Below are 15,807 nucleotides of genomic sequence, written 5' to 3'. Positions count from 1 at the left end.
TATGCCCCATATTTCTCAGGGAAGTGTACAAACTGAAGTTGGAACAACCTGGAGCATAGGGGTTGTGAAGCAGACACACAGAGGTTTTGCTCTCGTGGTCTGTCAGCCCGGTTGTCGCTGGCCAAGTTCTCCCCCCGCCTCTCTCGATGGATGGCACCATAGAGGGGATGGAAGCAGCAGTGCCCAGCCTTGCACACACCTACCGGGCTGACCTGCCCCATCCTGTGCCGAGGGACTCTTCAGCTCCCAAGGCAACTCAGATCACCCCGTTAGCCTTCACCTGCCAAGACTCCAGGATTACCTGACATTTTGAAAACAGCACTGGTTCTCCGGTGTTTGCTAAACAATCTCAGGACAGTTTGACAGGTTTTGTTAGTGAAAACCAAACGCTGCAGCACCTGGCAGCAACAGGGCCCGTCCTGGACGTGCAGCGGCGTGGAAGACTAGCTCTGCGAGGCCTTCCCTACTGAGCTCACAGCTTCTTGGAATTTCTGTAACGGGTCATCAGAGAGCTCCCCCTGCACTCTGAAAACGTCCCTGAAAAAGCTTGACAGCCCCATAAAATTACATTTCAGAACTTTTAGTGCACACTATGGCAGTCTGTGAGTAAAGTGCTTTTAAGACATTTTTGACTTATCTAAAATATGCTCGTTTTTGGTTAAGAAGTCTCAAGGGCCGATGGAGCTGCAGGGTGTCAATCACTCTGCTATTTGTTATCCAAGATGATAAAAATTCCTAAGTTTTCTGAAATATTTACGGAATAAATGATATGATGTGTGGAATTTGCTTCACAACATACCAAATGCAAGGGTTGGGGGGAAGGGAGCCTAAGCGAATAGGGCACCGAGGAAACAATATTCCCCTTGGGTAACTTGCAGTTGGCAGCCGGGTGCCTGGGGCATCAGTGTGCATCACTTTCATGTATGTTTGAAATGTTCTGCAAATTTGAAAACATTTCTTATGATTTAAAATATGAGAGGTGATATTTTGGACATCCGGGCAAGGATCGAGTATTATGGTTGGAAACAAATGCTATTTGTTAATTCTCAATTATCCCCAGTAATGGATATTTCTATATATAAAGAATACTGCAGGGCGCCTGGGTGGCTCAGTTGGTTAAGCGACTGCCTTCGGCTCAGGTCATGATCCCGGAGTCCCTGGATCGAGTCCCACATCGGGCTCCCTGCTCGGCAGGGAGTCTGCTTCTCCCTCTGACCTTCCCCCCTCTCATGTGCTATCTCTCATTCTCTCTCACACAAATAAATAAATAAAATCTTTAAAAAAAAAAAAAAAGAATACTGCAGCGTCTTCTCCATGTGAAGTTAGGAATGAGGGCTTGATGAGAGGCTATGCTATGCAAGGAGTGACTCTTGAAAATCATACAGGGACCTGAGTTCTAATTCTAACATCATATGTAATTGTAAACTTTGGGCAAGTCACTTCTCACTGCATCTGTTTTCTGGTCTGTAAAATGGGAAAATCAGGCTGATGCCCTCTGAGGGTCCTTCCTTCTCCAATGGTGTGAAATTCTTGCTGGAATATGAACTCTGTGCACATCAGGGTCCTCTCTTCCTCTTTCAACTCTGATCCCCAGGGCCTGGGACAAGTCCTGACACACAGTAGGGGTCAATAACATTTGTTCATTCAGGGGCGCCTGGGTGGCTCAGTTGGTTAAGCAACTGCCTTTGGCTCAGGTCGTGATCCTGGAGTCCCGGGATCAAGTCCCACATCAGGCTCCCTGCTCGGCGGGGAGTCTGCTTCTCCCTCTGACCCTCCCCCCCTCATGCTCTCTCTCTCTCTCAAATAAATAAATAAAATCTTAAAAAAAATAATAACATTTGTTCATTCAACGAGTGAGTGAACTTGCAAACTAATTTTCTCACAAGAACTCTCTTCTTTCCCTACAATGAAAGCAACTGGGCTCAGAAACCACACTGAAAAGCCGGGAAAGTGGCCAACAGGCATCACCTCAATGTATACCATCCTCATTATTGTAACCTATCAGGGTTGAGAGATAGTTGACGGCCTGACTCATAAAATCCTGTTCACAGTCCTTCAGGGGATCCTATTATCCCAGGAAAAAGACTAGAACTTTCCATGGCCAGGAGAGCCATCCTCCCTCCAGGCTCATGCTCTCCTTTGCTCCTTCTCAATGGCCTTCTTTCAAAATTATCCTCTTCTACCACAGGACCTTTGCACATGGCAATCCCTCAGCCTGAAAGTGTTTTCTCACAACCTCTTACTGGTTAATGTCAGCTCCTGTTTCATATTTCAGGCCAGATGCCATATCTCAAGGCAGGCCCTCCCTGATCCATTGTCTCAGCTATGTCACCCTGCTAGACACTCCTGAAACACCCCTCACCTTTCCTTCAGAACACTCTCTAGAGCTTAATGAATTTATCAGATGACCTTATCTGTCCTTGATATAAGTGAGAAACAACTTCATTCTTCTCCCATCACTTATTCTAGTCAAATTCTTTTGGATCCTTCTTCCTTGTCCTTTCATGACATCTCAGGCAAATTCCTTAACTTTCTGGTCATTTTCAATTACATGACCCAGTTTCATTATTTAATTGTGACTCATTTTCAGATATTAAAAAGACAAATCTAAATCATAACTTTCATTTCACATCCAAAATACAGCCTGTTCCCTTTTCCATGCCTTCAGCTCAGGATCTGCTATGGTTTTTCACTCTTCCCCCATCTCTTCTCCCTCCTTCCACTTTGAACATGTCTAGAGTCAGATTAGAGCATAAAAGAATTAGAAAAACATGATCAAAGTATTTTTGCTCAGTTTGTGCTATTTGCATGGTTCTCTCCTGCCACACACAGGTGTGCCTCATCTTCAAATGCCAGCTCTCTCTAGTTGAACATATTCCCAGGGTCATTAGAAACTTTCTGAGAGACCTCCACGCTACACAGTTCCCTGAATGGGTGATTCACTCTTTGGTTGGTACTTTGCTTTGCCCCACACCGGCCTCAGCTTCTGCACTCAGTGATGTACTCAGTGACTTCTTACTGGCTACCTAGCTCTAGGAGGACTCTGTCCTGGCTTAAGCTCCCATCTAGATGGCCCAATCCCAGCTTCATCGCCAGTACCACCTGCCTCTTAGGAAACTCATGTACCTTTGTCTCTCTAATGGCTTCCCCTACACTGGCTCCCTTCTCTGACAGCCTTCTGCCTTTATAGAACTAGAATTCTCTAGTTTCTGTGATCCCATAAGACATCAACCTCCAGGGGTGGGCCAAGCTCACCCAGAACCTGTTTATCACATGTCTCTGATCCTGTGAAAACTGCAAGCCTTTTAGCTTCACAGTTTAGTTAAACATCCAACTGGAGAATAAACAGCTTCTTTCTTGCAGGCACCTTTTACCCTATCAGTGATCTCTTGGCTGGAGAGTGGGTATCACTCTTCCCTTACCTCCCTCATAGGAAAGGAGGGGAGAACTCATCAGCACTCCCTTATCAGCTAACAGCTCTCTACTTTGAAGGCTCTGTCTCCAACCATTAATCATTTTTTAACTTCTAGTTTTCTTTTATGTGGATGGAAAGCAGATACTGGTCAGTGTCAGATCCAGCTGTTCTTAGCAAGCCTTAAATGGATGTGTGGACACTGATTGTCCATTATTCCTTGCTTTGAGTTCTAAGTTGAAACTCCAAGATGATGGGAAGTCCAAATTAACATCCTCTTAAACATAGTTCTGTGATTATTTAATGAATGTCTGTCTTCTCCACTAAACTTTTCCTCTATAAGGACTCTAGGTTTACTCTCCCTTGAATACCAAGACCAAGCATTCAGTAGCTAGCATATAATAACAGCTCAATAAATATGTGATGAGGTAATGAATAGAAGAACAAGAGGAAAAAGGGAGAAGACCAGATTTGTATGACTGGAACCCTGTGGTTTGGAAGAACTAACAAACAGGGCATCATTTGAACAAGAGAAGTTCAGACAAAGATTCCCAAAGCCTGGCTGTCCATCAGAATTACTCATAGAGGGGCGCCTGGGTGGCTCAGTCGTTAAGCGTCTGCCTTCAGCTCAGGTCATAATCCCAACGTCCTGGGATCGAGCCCCACATCAGGCTCCCTGCTCAGCAGGAAGCCTGCTTCTCTCTCTCCCACTCCCCCTGCTTGTGTTCCCTCTCCCACCGTGTCTCTCTCTGTCAAATAAATAAATAAAATCTTTAAAAAAAAAAATTACTCATAGACCTTTTGAAAAATACAACTGTTTTGACCTAATCTGTTGATATGCTGAACCAATAGACCTAATTGAGAATCCATGAGCTAAAGTGCATAAGAAAGGTTCAAATAATGTGCCAGGAGGGTTCAAGGGAAGACAAGACTGTACCTGATGGAGAGCATCAGGGAGACTTTCTGAAGCATCAAGGAGACTTTCTGGACAAAGCAATGGATAAGGATAAAGAATGTGAGCAGATGAAGAAAGGGGCATGGGGAAGACACGGTTAGCAGGAACTCGCAAGCCAGAGGAGATGAAATAAGTAAGGCGCTGAGACAATAAAGAGATTAGATTCCAGACAGAATCTAGTGCTCCAGGGAGGAGGAGGAGTCAGGTGTGCATTCCACCTTCCTGAAAGCTCTTTGGATGCAGGAACCTGATCTTGTAAAGTTAGCAACACCCTGGGGAGGTATATGGTATAGTGGTCGGGTGGGCCAACTGTGGATCAGACTGCCTACAGTCTTCATCTCTAAAAGAAGGATGATAAAATTATTCACCTCAACAGGATGTAATGTTGTAGCATATAAGTGCTCATTGTATATCAGCTAGAACCTTTTTTTAATAATTCTAGTACTTAGCAAAAAGGCCAATTCTGCACATATCTTCCCAACTTTGCATTTAGTCAAGCTCAGGTTGGTGGCTTGAAATTGGCCATGATGGGAGGTGTTTTTTGTTTTTTTTTTTTAATCACTCATCATCAGGGAAATGCAAATCAAAACCACTATGAGACATCACCTTACACCTATCAGAATGGCTAAAATAAAAAAGACAGGAAATAACAAATGTTGGCAACGATGTGGAGAAAAAGGAACTGTCATGCACTGTTGGTGGGAATGTAAATTGGTGCAGCCACTGTGGAAAACAGTATGGAGGTCCTCAAAAAAATTAAAAATACCATATGATCCCATAATTCCACCACTGGTTATCTACCCAAAGAAAATAAAAATGTTAATTCAAAAAAATACATGCCCCCCCCATCAAGGGAGTATTTACACCAAAAAAAAAAAAATGGCAAAACTACAAACCTGAAGCTTTTTTTGAGAGCTGAACCAGCACACTATTAAATGCTCTGTGGACATTGATTGGATTGGTCTAGATTGAACTGACTTCAGCTGATAAGTGAGTTAAAAACAGGAAAACCAAAGCACAAGCTGAGAGGAAAAACTTCTCTGCGTAGGAAAGGCAGAGGAAGACCTTGGCTTTGGCATGACTGGCAGGTAAAAACAGAATCTGATTTTTTACTCTCAGCTAATACTCTCTGCAGCATATTATTTTACCCATCACTTTCACAATCTCTAAAAAAAGCATCAAAAAAGCTGAGTGAAATAGTCACTAACAAGCTTTAGCCCCATCAGAGCTCTGAATGCTGTAGGAGACAATTTCAAAGGCTAGTTCTCTTTGTGAAGAAGAATATGTCTGAGAAGATACAGATTATAATGAGTTATCTGAGATAAAAATAATTTTAAAATCTAATATTGTAGAACAGAAAAAAATACCTTAATAATATAAGAAACTTTATTATCAAATATTAAAGGGAAATTAAGGAAGTTGTGAACGACACAGGAAAGCAAATATAAATACCCATAAATTGTATCAATACTCAGCCAAGGTAAGGCAGTAACGTAAGAATACACCTGTCTCTTTTGGATGTCAAGAAACTATTTCTAAGTTCTTTGACAGAGATTGTGCTATTTCAAAGAGTGAATGAGAAAAGCCCATTAAAAAGCCATCACTTTATATAAATAAATTAACACATCCAAAGGCTGAAACACCTGAAATTAAGCTTGTAAGGACTGGTGTTCTAGTTCAGCCTCTTAGAAGGGGAGATTCCTTGAAGTTAGAGAGTCAAGTCCAGCCCTACACATGACAAAGGGTTGATGTGTGATGTTCTACTGGTATTGAACTAATGGAAGCATTTTACCCCAGTGACCTGCTTTGCCTGTTTAAGTTCAATCTGGTCTTGCCATTCTTTTCTTTCAGTGAATTGCTAGGATCCCATTTGCTTTTATTAGCATGTAGACTACTCAAGACCTCAATCCTCCCCTCCATGAACAACCTAAGAATTCTAGAGACTTGCTTGGTTCGAAGGAGTCATTCCTACTTCCAACCCAGGTAAAACATACAAAAAAAAAAACAAAAAAAACCTTTGATTGCCCACCCTTCCAGTTGATTTAGCTGCCACCAAATGGTGACACAGTTAAACACTAGTCATGCACATTCCAGTAGATGCTTTTGTAGGGGATGCTCTTGCTGACTCCATATTACCCCCTTACTAAGTTCCAATATAATAATCCTTTTAATCCACCACTGTGTGTTTAACCACTGTCCCCCAAAGGATATCTGCTCTGACAGAATGAATGAAAGCAGACAAACTTGCAGGCTCATTCATATACTGTACCAAAGCCACCACCCCAAAATGCTTTTGGCCTTTTTGTCCAGATTGTCACTTACCTCCTGGTCAGTTTCATTCTGTGATCTACCGCGTCCTTTCTTGATGACCAGCTTTGAACCAGGCCAACCCTATAGTCCATGACTAATCTCCTTAAATTTGCATCATAGAGAGGAATTGGACCCTTGGTTCCTTCCTTCTAGAAGACCATTTAAGCAAATAATCTCAACACCTCTCTAGCCAAAAATCCCTGAGAGGAAAAACTTTCATTGAGCTGCTGCCAAGTGCCTCCTTATATGCACAGCTCTAAAAGAGTCACTTGAGTGACTTTTCTCAATAAATACCTCCTTCAAGGTGACTTGTATCTCTACCCATATGTATAGAAGGGACTTTTTTTTACAAATTCAATCTCATCAGGCACAAGCACTTTGTTGGAGAATATTAAGAACTGTGAGAAAACTTAGAAATAATGAAAGATACCATTTCATTTTGAGGATGAGAAGACAAACCCGGGGACATCTGATTAAGATCATACTCTAGAAAATGGTGGTTATCAGAGGAGGAGGAGGATAAAACTGAAGGTGTTTAAGGGTATTAACTTGTAACGAGCAGTAAATAAGCCCTAGAGATCTAAGGCACAATGTAGTGAATATAGACAATACTATTGTACTATAACTATGTAATATGATGACAACAACAATCATATTACAATATATAAATATATCAAGTGATATACCGTACACCTTACACTGACAAAATGCTACATCTCAAATCTACTCAACTGAAAAAAAATCCTACTCTAATTTAGCAAAAACCTGCTCATTTCTGTGCCCAGCATGTGGTTTTTACTACCTTATGATAGCATTCATATTTTGGACAGGCAACAAATTCAAAAGACTATTTCCTCCAGATGGGAGAGTGGATAGCTAGGGCAAAAATGAAGATTATCGGGATGGGGAGCCCATCCATCTTCTTGGTCAAATTTATCATCAATGTCTACTTCAATAACTTTGAAAATACTTCTTCCAATTAACATTCTCAAATGCTTGAGAAGAATGGTAGGGAAAGCAAGATAAAAACAAGATTTTTCAGTCACTGAATTTCCATAAATGACATCATGAATTATATATTGCTGTTGCTAAGGAGATTTGAGAAGTACGTATCAGAAGGAAACAAAGAAATTGATTGCATCGAAGATGAGTAGTCACAGGCTTTGGAGAACCATTCTGCCTTTTGAGTTGTTATGATCAGTTCTCTATAGTAACAAAGACATATCAGTCTTCTAAAAATACCCAATCATTTACCCATTCAGCAGAGAACAAAGAAAAGATCAGTGCAGTGCTCATAAGCCTCTTCCACTTCATAGCACATAGGATGAGGGGCCCCTTTCCCGCCATATTTACCAAGAATATTTACCACCTCTCCTTGTTTGTTCCATGAGACAACACCCAATCTCCAGAATTTGAAGATTCTACCTTGAAAATTCTCAAATAGGAAATAACTCTTTTCTCTAAGTTAACAACTAATTTCCAGTCAGTGAGTAATTTTTTTCCTGAAACTTCCACCCAGTGGAAAACAAATGAAGAGGGAAAAACTTAAGTAAACAAATCTGAAAAAGAGGCCACGACACACAGAGATGGAGGCACCTCTAAAAGTACCAGTAAAAGAAAGCAGGAGCTTAAGGTTTATCTCAAACAAAACCATAATTTTGACCAGCCCCTGATTGCGCCTCACCCCATGAATGACTTCCAGGGCCTTTGGCTCTTTGGGACTAAAGGAGAAAATTATTTTTAGCACAACTATTTGGAAACCTCTGAGAACTTGGATCTCTTTTTCTGTCTGGTACCAAAGCAAGTTTTTCGCTGAAGCTCTCATGAAAGATCCTCAGTCTCTTGTGGATTTAGAATCCTGGAGCAACCCACCAACCCAGAGCAAGGTATGGTGTTTACTCTTTTTATAGAACTTTGGCAAATGTAGATGCAGTGGCCCGTTTCATTACGGTAGCTTTCTGAGTTTATTAAACAGACAGCTCTGCTAGAAAATTCCATGAAACTGAAGGCCTGGGTTCAAATCTCTGGTCTGACATGAGCTGTGTGGCCATAGACAAGTTACCTGAGTTCTTGAGACATCAGTTCCCTGTCCGATCTACCACAAAAGGGTCTTTTGGAAAGATGATACGGACTTAACATTGCTCCGTAGACTACAAAATGTTTGCCAAATGTCAGCATTTTTTTACTGTTGTGCCATCATTGTAGCACTTTATATAAAGCAGCCAAAGCTTTGTAAATCACAAGCTGTTCTTTAAGGAGATATTGATGAATGAATATTTTCTTCATCCAACCTCTGTTGAGCCTCCACTGCAGACCGGTCTTGGTCCTAAAAATGTTGGTGGCACAGAGTTTATATTTTGGTGGAGAAAAAGCCAGTTAGATAGATAGCCATAACACAACGTGGGTGTGAGATGTTGCTTGCTGCACAGTGACAGAAGGGAAGGAATTCCATGGCCAGCAGGAGAGGCAGTTCCAAGGAGGGAGACTGGAGCCCCAAGGACAGAGCTGAGGAACCACACACCAGAGGCAGCTGGGACGTGAACACCTCAGGTCCCCACCCTGTCTTGCTCACTCCTAGAGCCACTCCTAGTGCAGCTAGAGAAGGATAGAGCCTGCTGTTGTGAAATCTCTTCCTCTGCAGGCCAAGGATATGTCATGATTTGGCCACCCCTAGTTACCTATCTTTTTCCTAATGATTTCCAGGCAGAATACATTCTCAAGTCGAATTAATAATCAAGTCCAGCCCTTTGTCATGAAGTAACATTACAGTTCCCTCACATGATGTGGGAGAAAACAGGAGGGTTTGGAGACAAAAAGAGCTCAGTTCAAATCCTGCCTCTGCCATTTTACGGTTGTGTGAATGTGATCCCTCAAAGTCTCAATTTTCTTATTTGTAAAGTGGAGATAGTATCACCTACTGCATAAAAGCAGCGTAGCGATGAAGTAAACAATGTTTTAGAACACCCAGCACAGTCATAAAAATACTAGTAGGTTCCCTGCATCTCAATTCATCTTATTTTGTTCACTTGGTATTTTGTATTGTGGGGAAATAGACATCACATATACTTTATCTTTGAAGCATACATTTCTGGGGCAGCAAGTATATTCACAGTGTTTTACAACCATCACAGCACCGTGCGTTTCCAGAACTTTCTCATCTTCACCAACTGAAACTTCGCACTCATTAAACATGAACCTCCCACCCTACTCCCCAGCCCCTGGTAACCACCGCTTGACTTTCTGTCCCTATGATCTTGACTATTCTAGATACATCCATAGGTAAAAATCGTATAGTATTTGTCCTTTTGTGACCGGCCTATTTCACTTAGCAAAAAGTTCTCGAGATTCCTCCATGTTGTAGAATGGGTCGACATTCCCTTCCTTTTAATGGTTGAATAATATTCCATTGTATGTATATACCATATTGTGTTCATCTATTCATCTGTTGATCACTCTTGTGAAGATTGGGGCTATAAACATGGATGTACAAATATCCTAGTCCCTGTTTTCACTTCTTTTAGATATATACCCAGAAGTGCAACTGCTAGATCATATGGTAACTCTAGATTACATTTTTTGAGGAATTAATTTACCATTTTGCACAGCGGTGCCCCATTTTACATTCTACCAACTGCATTTTTTTCCAGCTTTATTGAGACAGACGTGACATATAACATTGTATAAGTTGAAGTTCTACAATGTGAAGGTTTGATACCTGTATGTATTGTGAAATGATTATTACAAGATTAGTTAACACCATCCATCACCTCGCATCATTATCATTTTTGTGTGCAGTAAGAATATTTTTTTGTGTGTAGTAATCACGTGCAGTAAGATCTATTCTCTTTCAAGTATACAAGAAGACGGTATTGTTAATTATAGATACCATGCTGCACATTAGATACCCAAAACGTATTCAGCTTATAAGTGGAAGTTTGTATTATTTCAACAACATCTCCCCATTTCCCCCACCTGCCAGACCCTGACAACCACCATTCTACTCTCTGTTTCTATGAGTTCAGTGTTCTAGATTCCACATATAAGTTAGATCATATGTAGTATTTGTCTTTCTCTGACTTATTTCACATAGTATAATGCTTTTAAGGTTCATCCATGATGTCACAAATGGCAGGATTTCTTTCTTTTTATGGCTGAATAATATTCCATTGTATATATACCACATTTTCCTTATTTGTTTGTCAATGGACATTTAGTTTGCTTCCACATCGTGGCTATTGTGAATAATGCTGCAATAAATGTGGGACTGCAGACAGCTCTTTGAGATCCTGTTTTCATTTCCTTTGGATATATATGCGGAAGTGGGTTTCCTGGATCATGTGGTAGTTTTACTTTTAATTTTTTGAGAAGTCTCCATATTGTTTTCCATATTGGCTATGCCAGTTTACATTCTCACCAGCAGTGCACAAAGGTTCCCTTTTCTTCATATCCTCAGCAAAACTTGTTATCCCTTCTTTTTGTTGATAACCATTCTGACAAACGTAAGGTGATATCTCATTGTGGTTTTGATTTGCATTCCCCTGATGACTAATGATGTTGAGCATCTTTCATGTACCTGTTGGCCATTTATATGTTTTCTTTGGGAAAATGTCTATTCAGATCTTTTGTCGGTTTCTAATCAGATTATTTGGTTTTTCCTGTTGAGTTGTATGAGTTCCTTTTATATTTTGGATATTAACTTTCATTAACATGGTTTGCAGTTTTTTTCTCTCATTCTGTAGATTGCTTTTTCGTTTTGTTGAAAGTTTCTTTTCCTATGCAGAAGCTTTTTAGTTGGATGTAGTACCACTTGTTTGTTTTTGCTTTGTTGCTTGTGTTTTGTTGTCATATCCAAAAATACTGTTGCCAAGACCAATGTCAAGGATCTTTTCCCTATGTTTTATTCTAGAGGTTTTATGGTTTTAGGTCTTATATTTAAATCTTTAATCCATTTCAAGTTGATCTTTTGAGGGGTGTAAGTTAGGGATCCAATTTCATTCTTTTGCATGTAAATATCATTGTCCCAGCACCATTTTACTGAAGAGACTATTCTTTCCCCATGAAGGAAGTATTCCTGGCTTCCTTGTCAAATATTAGTTGACTGTATATACATGGGTTTATTTTACTTTTTAAAAAAAGGAATCTCAATCTGTGGGTGCATTGTCTAAAAGTTCAATATTTGCAGTGATTTATTCAGTATTTCTCCAAGTATTTTTCATGGCTCGTTTGGCAAGAACAAAGAGTTCTATCGCTAAAAATCTTACAAAACACTGTATACGACATTCATGCTTTACAAATTCAAAATACACATTAACATAAAGCCTGTGAAATCTAAATTACCACAAAGTAAAAAGAGGTTTAAAAAACTAAAAACCTGTTACTTTGTAATCCCTACAGAAAAATAGGATACATTAACATCCCAGGACAGCTCTGTTCAAGATTAACAATATTTCCAGAGCTTTGATTTTCTCACTCCAAAAGAGAGTGATGTTGGAAAAAATACATTTTAACACATATTCTACATAAATTTGCATATTCAATGCAATCCTTCAAAATATTTTGTATGAAGAGTAGCTGCAAATGTGTATGAGGTTTCTTTCTGTAGTTTTGAAAACGATTTAAAATTGGATTATAGTGTACGTTGAGTTGTATACTTCAAACTGGTCAAATTTATGGTGTGTAAATTAAATCTCAATAAAGAGATTTTTTCAAAAATATTGTAATGTTTATAAAGCCATGACCCGCATAGTTCAGTCCCTGCCAAAATAACCAAGTTCACTGCAAACCGGTGGGAAAATGGGTGAAGGATGGATTATTCAATATAAGGGTGTTGAAAATATACAGTTGGATCCCTATCTCACACTTGTTATCAGAAACATTCTAGGGGCACCTGGGTGGCAGAGTTAAGTGTCCAACTCTTGGTTTCACCTCAGGTCATGATCTCAGGGTAGTGAGATTGAGCCCTGCATCAGGCTCCACGCTCAGTGCAGAGTCTGCTTAAGATTCTCTCTCTCTCTTTCTCCTTCTCGCTCTCAAATAGATAAATAAATCTTCAACTGAAAAAAATAAAAAAGAGGGGCGCCTGTGTGGCTCAGTCAGTTAAGCGGCTGCCTTTGGCTCAGGTCATGATCCCAGGGTCCTGGGATCGAGCCCCGCATTGGGCTCCCTGCTCAGCGGAGAGCCTGCTTCTCCCTCTCCCTCTGTCTGCCACTCTGCCTACTTGTGCTCTCTCTCTCTCTCTGTTAAATAAATAAATAAAAATCTTTAAAAAAAACAAAGAAAGAAACATTCTAATGGGTCAAATATTAAATGTGAACAAATGAAACAACAAAAGAACTGAAAGTGGGAAAAATCTTTTTATTATCTTGAAGTGAGGAAGGCCTTTTAAAAACAATAAATTGAACTTCAAGAATGTTGGGGTTTTTTTTATTTTTATTTATTTATTTGAGAGCAAGAGCATGAGAGAGAGAACACGAGAGAAAGAGAGAGTCTAAGTTGGGAGGGAGGGACAGAGGAAGAGGGAGAAGGAGAAGCAGATTCCCTGCTGAGCAGGGACCCCCCCCCCAACCTTGACATGGAGCTCAGTCCCAGGACCTGAGCCAAAGGCAGAGGCTTAACCAACTGAGCCACCCAGGTGTCCCAGGAATGTTTTTATGATAAAAATATTCTTTTTTATTTATTTATTTATTTATTTATTTATTTAAGAGAGAGAGAAACAGCATGAGAGGGGATAGGGTCAGAGGGAGAAGCAGGCTTCCCACGGAGCAGGGAGCCCGATGTGGGACTCGATCCCAGGACTCCGGGATCATGACCTGAGCCGAAGGCAGTCGCTTAACCAACTGAGCCACCCAGGTGTCCCAGGAATGTTTTTATGATAACAATATTCTTTTTTATGTATTTATTTATTTATTTATTTGAGAGAGAGAGAAACAGCATGAGAGGGGATAGGGTCAGAGGGAGAAGCAGGCTCCCTGCCGAGCAGGAAGCCCGATGCGGGACTCGATCCCAGGACTCCGGGATCATGACCCGAGCCAAAGGCAGTCGCTTAACCAACTGAGCCACCCAGGCGCCCTATGATAAAAATATTCTTAAATGCTTTGAATAAAATGAAGAGGCAAACTGGGAAAAGCTATTTGCTGCTCATATCATAAACTATGTACAGTGTATATAGATAGATAGATAGAGAAGAGAAGATCTCTTAGCTACCTGCAAAGGCTAGGTACAGAAAGTTGCATATAGGGTACCAACATGGAAGAAGGACACACAATAAACTAGCAACAGTGATTTCCTCTAGAGAGGGAAACTGCATGTCTGGAAGACTGGGGAGAGGGAGAAGAGATTTACTTTCATTGCATACACTTTTTTTAATTTTATAAACGTGCATGTTCTATGTATACCAAAAAAAAAAGTAAATATTTAAAATACTTCTAAATACTCTCGGCTATGCAAAATGAAAACAACTCAAGTCTTTTGTTTGTATTTTTCAAACACGGTGAAAGGGACCCACAAACCTCCAGAATATTTCTTTAAGTCTCTCTTTTCTCCTTCCCTTGTAATAGACTCATAGTCCATTCTCTCTGGTTCTTCATCTTGTTTTTCACAAAACTCAGAACTGCCCCCCAAAAAAATCTCCTTCCTTGCCCACAACCTGAGTTTTTTGTGCCAAACACTGTTCTAGATGGTTGTAGAAGTCAATGACTAAGACAAAGTCCCTGACCCTCATGGAGATTACATCCTATCAGATGGAGATATACAATATTTTTAAAGCATAATAAAGGTAATAATAATCTAGTAAGTTAGAGGTGTTGAGTACGACGAAGAAGAGAAAACAGTACAGCAGAATGGGGGAGTGGTCAGGAGGTATGAAAGGCGATTGCAATGTTAAATATAGTGTAAGAATTGGCGTCAAGGAGAGGGTGGTATTTGAGCAGACTCACACAGGGAGATGAGAGAGTGAGACATGTAGACACCTTGGGGCAGAGAGTTCTAGACAGAGGGAAGAGACAGTATGAATGCCTTAAGGCAGAACATGTCTCACTCTCTCATCTGAATTCAGTCACTCTGAATTCCTTGGTGTTTCTCAAAGCGACTGGAGCTGGAGAGTGGGAAGGAGAGAAGAGGAAGATGAAGTCAGAGAAGTTAGGAGGTTGGGTGTCCAATCAAGGAGAGCCTTGAAGACCATGTACCATAAGGCTTTTGACTTTTAAGTAAAATGAAGAACCATTACAGGGTGATGCCACTGTAGTTTTCCATCATACCCCGCACCCCTTTGTTATCCTAGTAAATTGAATCCCAAGACTCAAGTGGCCACTTACCACCATGCTGTCGTCATGCATCAGGCACCACATCATGTTGGTGTTCCAATGAGGATGGTCAATGGATAATCATTTTGAGTGCCTTTCAAAAATTCTAACTGGGTGGGATGGGGGGTTGGGGAGGGGAGAGTGCCTGGGTGGCTCAGTCGGTTATGCATCCAACTCTTGATTTTGGCTGGGGTCATGATCTCAGGGTTGTGAGATGGAGCCCTGCTCTGAGCGTAGAGCCTGCTTAAGATTCTCTCTCCCTCCCCCTCTGCCCCTCCTCTTGTCCCCTCCCTATCTAAAAAAAAAAAAAAAATTCTAACTGGGGATGCTTCCAGCATTTAGACTACAGCACAGACAATATTCTAATGCATTTGTCAATGAAAGGCAAACCATTTGTTCAATGAATACATCTGTTTCAGTTGTGTTCATTTTTACCTTCTTTGAGCACATTTTTGCCTGGCTATTTGAAATATTAATATCCTTCCAAGCACATCTTTAAAATTTCTGCTTCTTCTACCCACCATAACCTGGACCCTTACCACAAGCTTCTCTGTAGACTGATCCCCCACTATTGGCATGTTTGTGTTTTCAGCATCCACCAGTGTCTGAGATGTCACTGCCCAAAGTACCTTCTCTCCACATAATTTCAAGTCCCTTGTAGAACCAAATCCTGACCTTGGCTACAGGATCACATTCCATGTCTCTTTAAACACCTTTTTATGAGTATCTCCTATGAGCATGTTCTTCTCTTTCAAATTCCTCCTCAAAACCTCCTTTAATCAGTTTTTTACAAGAAAAAGCTAGCAATTTAATCACTGTAGTTTGTTTTA

At 40.6% G+C, this 15,807-nt stretch overlaps 1 protein-coding gene across 8 annotated transcripts in view; it reads left to right on the top strand.

Moving 5' to 3' along the window:
• The window catches only part of C1QTNF7 (C1q and TNF related 7), a 106,275-nt gene that overhangs the window by 79,383 nt on the left and 11,085 nt on the right, over positions 1-15,807 (top strand). The window contains exon 1 of one of the 8 annotated variants that reach the window (XM_006741733.3): positions 1,298-8,563. The exons of the other annotated variants lie outside the window; for them this stretch is intronic. The gene's annotated coding sequence lies outside the window, so the exon portion shown is untranslated. Of the gene's footprint in view, positions 1-1,297; positions 8,564-15,807 lie in introns of those variants that run through there. 8 annotated transcript variants of the gene reach the window in all.

This window comes from Leptonychotes weddellii, chromosome 2 (genome assembly GCF_054177405.1).
Source record: "Leptonychotes weddellii isolate Sample4059 chromosome 2, ASM5417740v2, whole genome shotgun sequence".
Lineage (NCBI taxonomy): Eukaryota > Metazoa > Chordata > Mammalia > Carnivora > Phocidae > Leptonychotes > Leptonychotes weddellii.
Note: the sequence above shows the minus strand (reverse complement) of the source record. Positions and strands in the feature narration are given on the sequence as shown.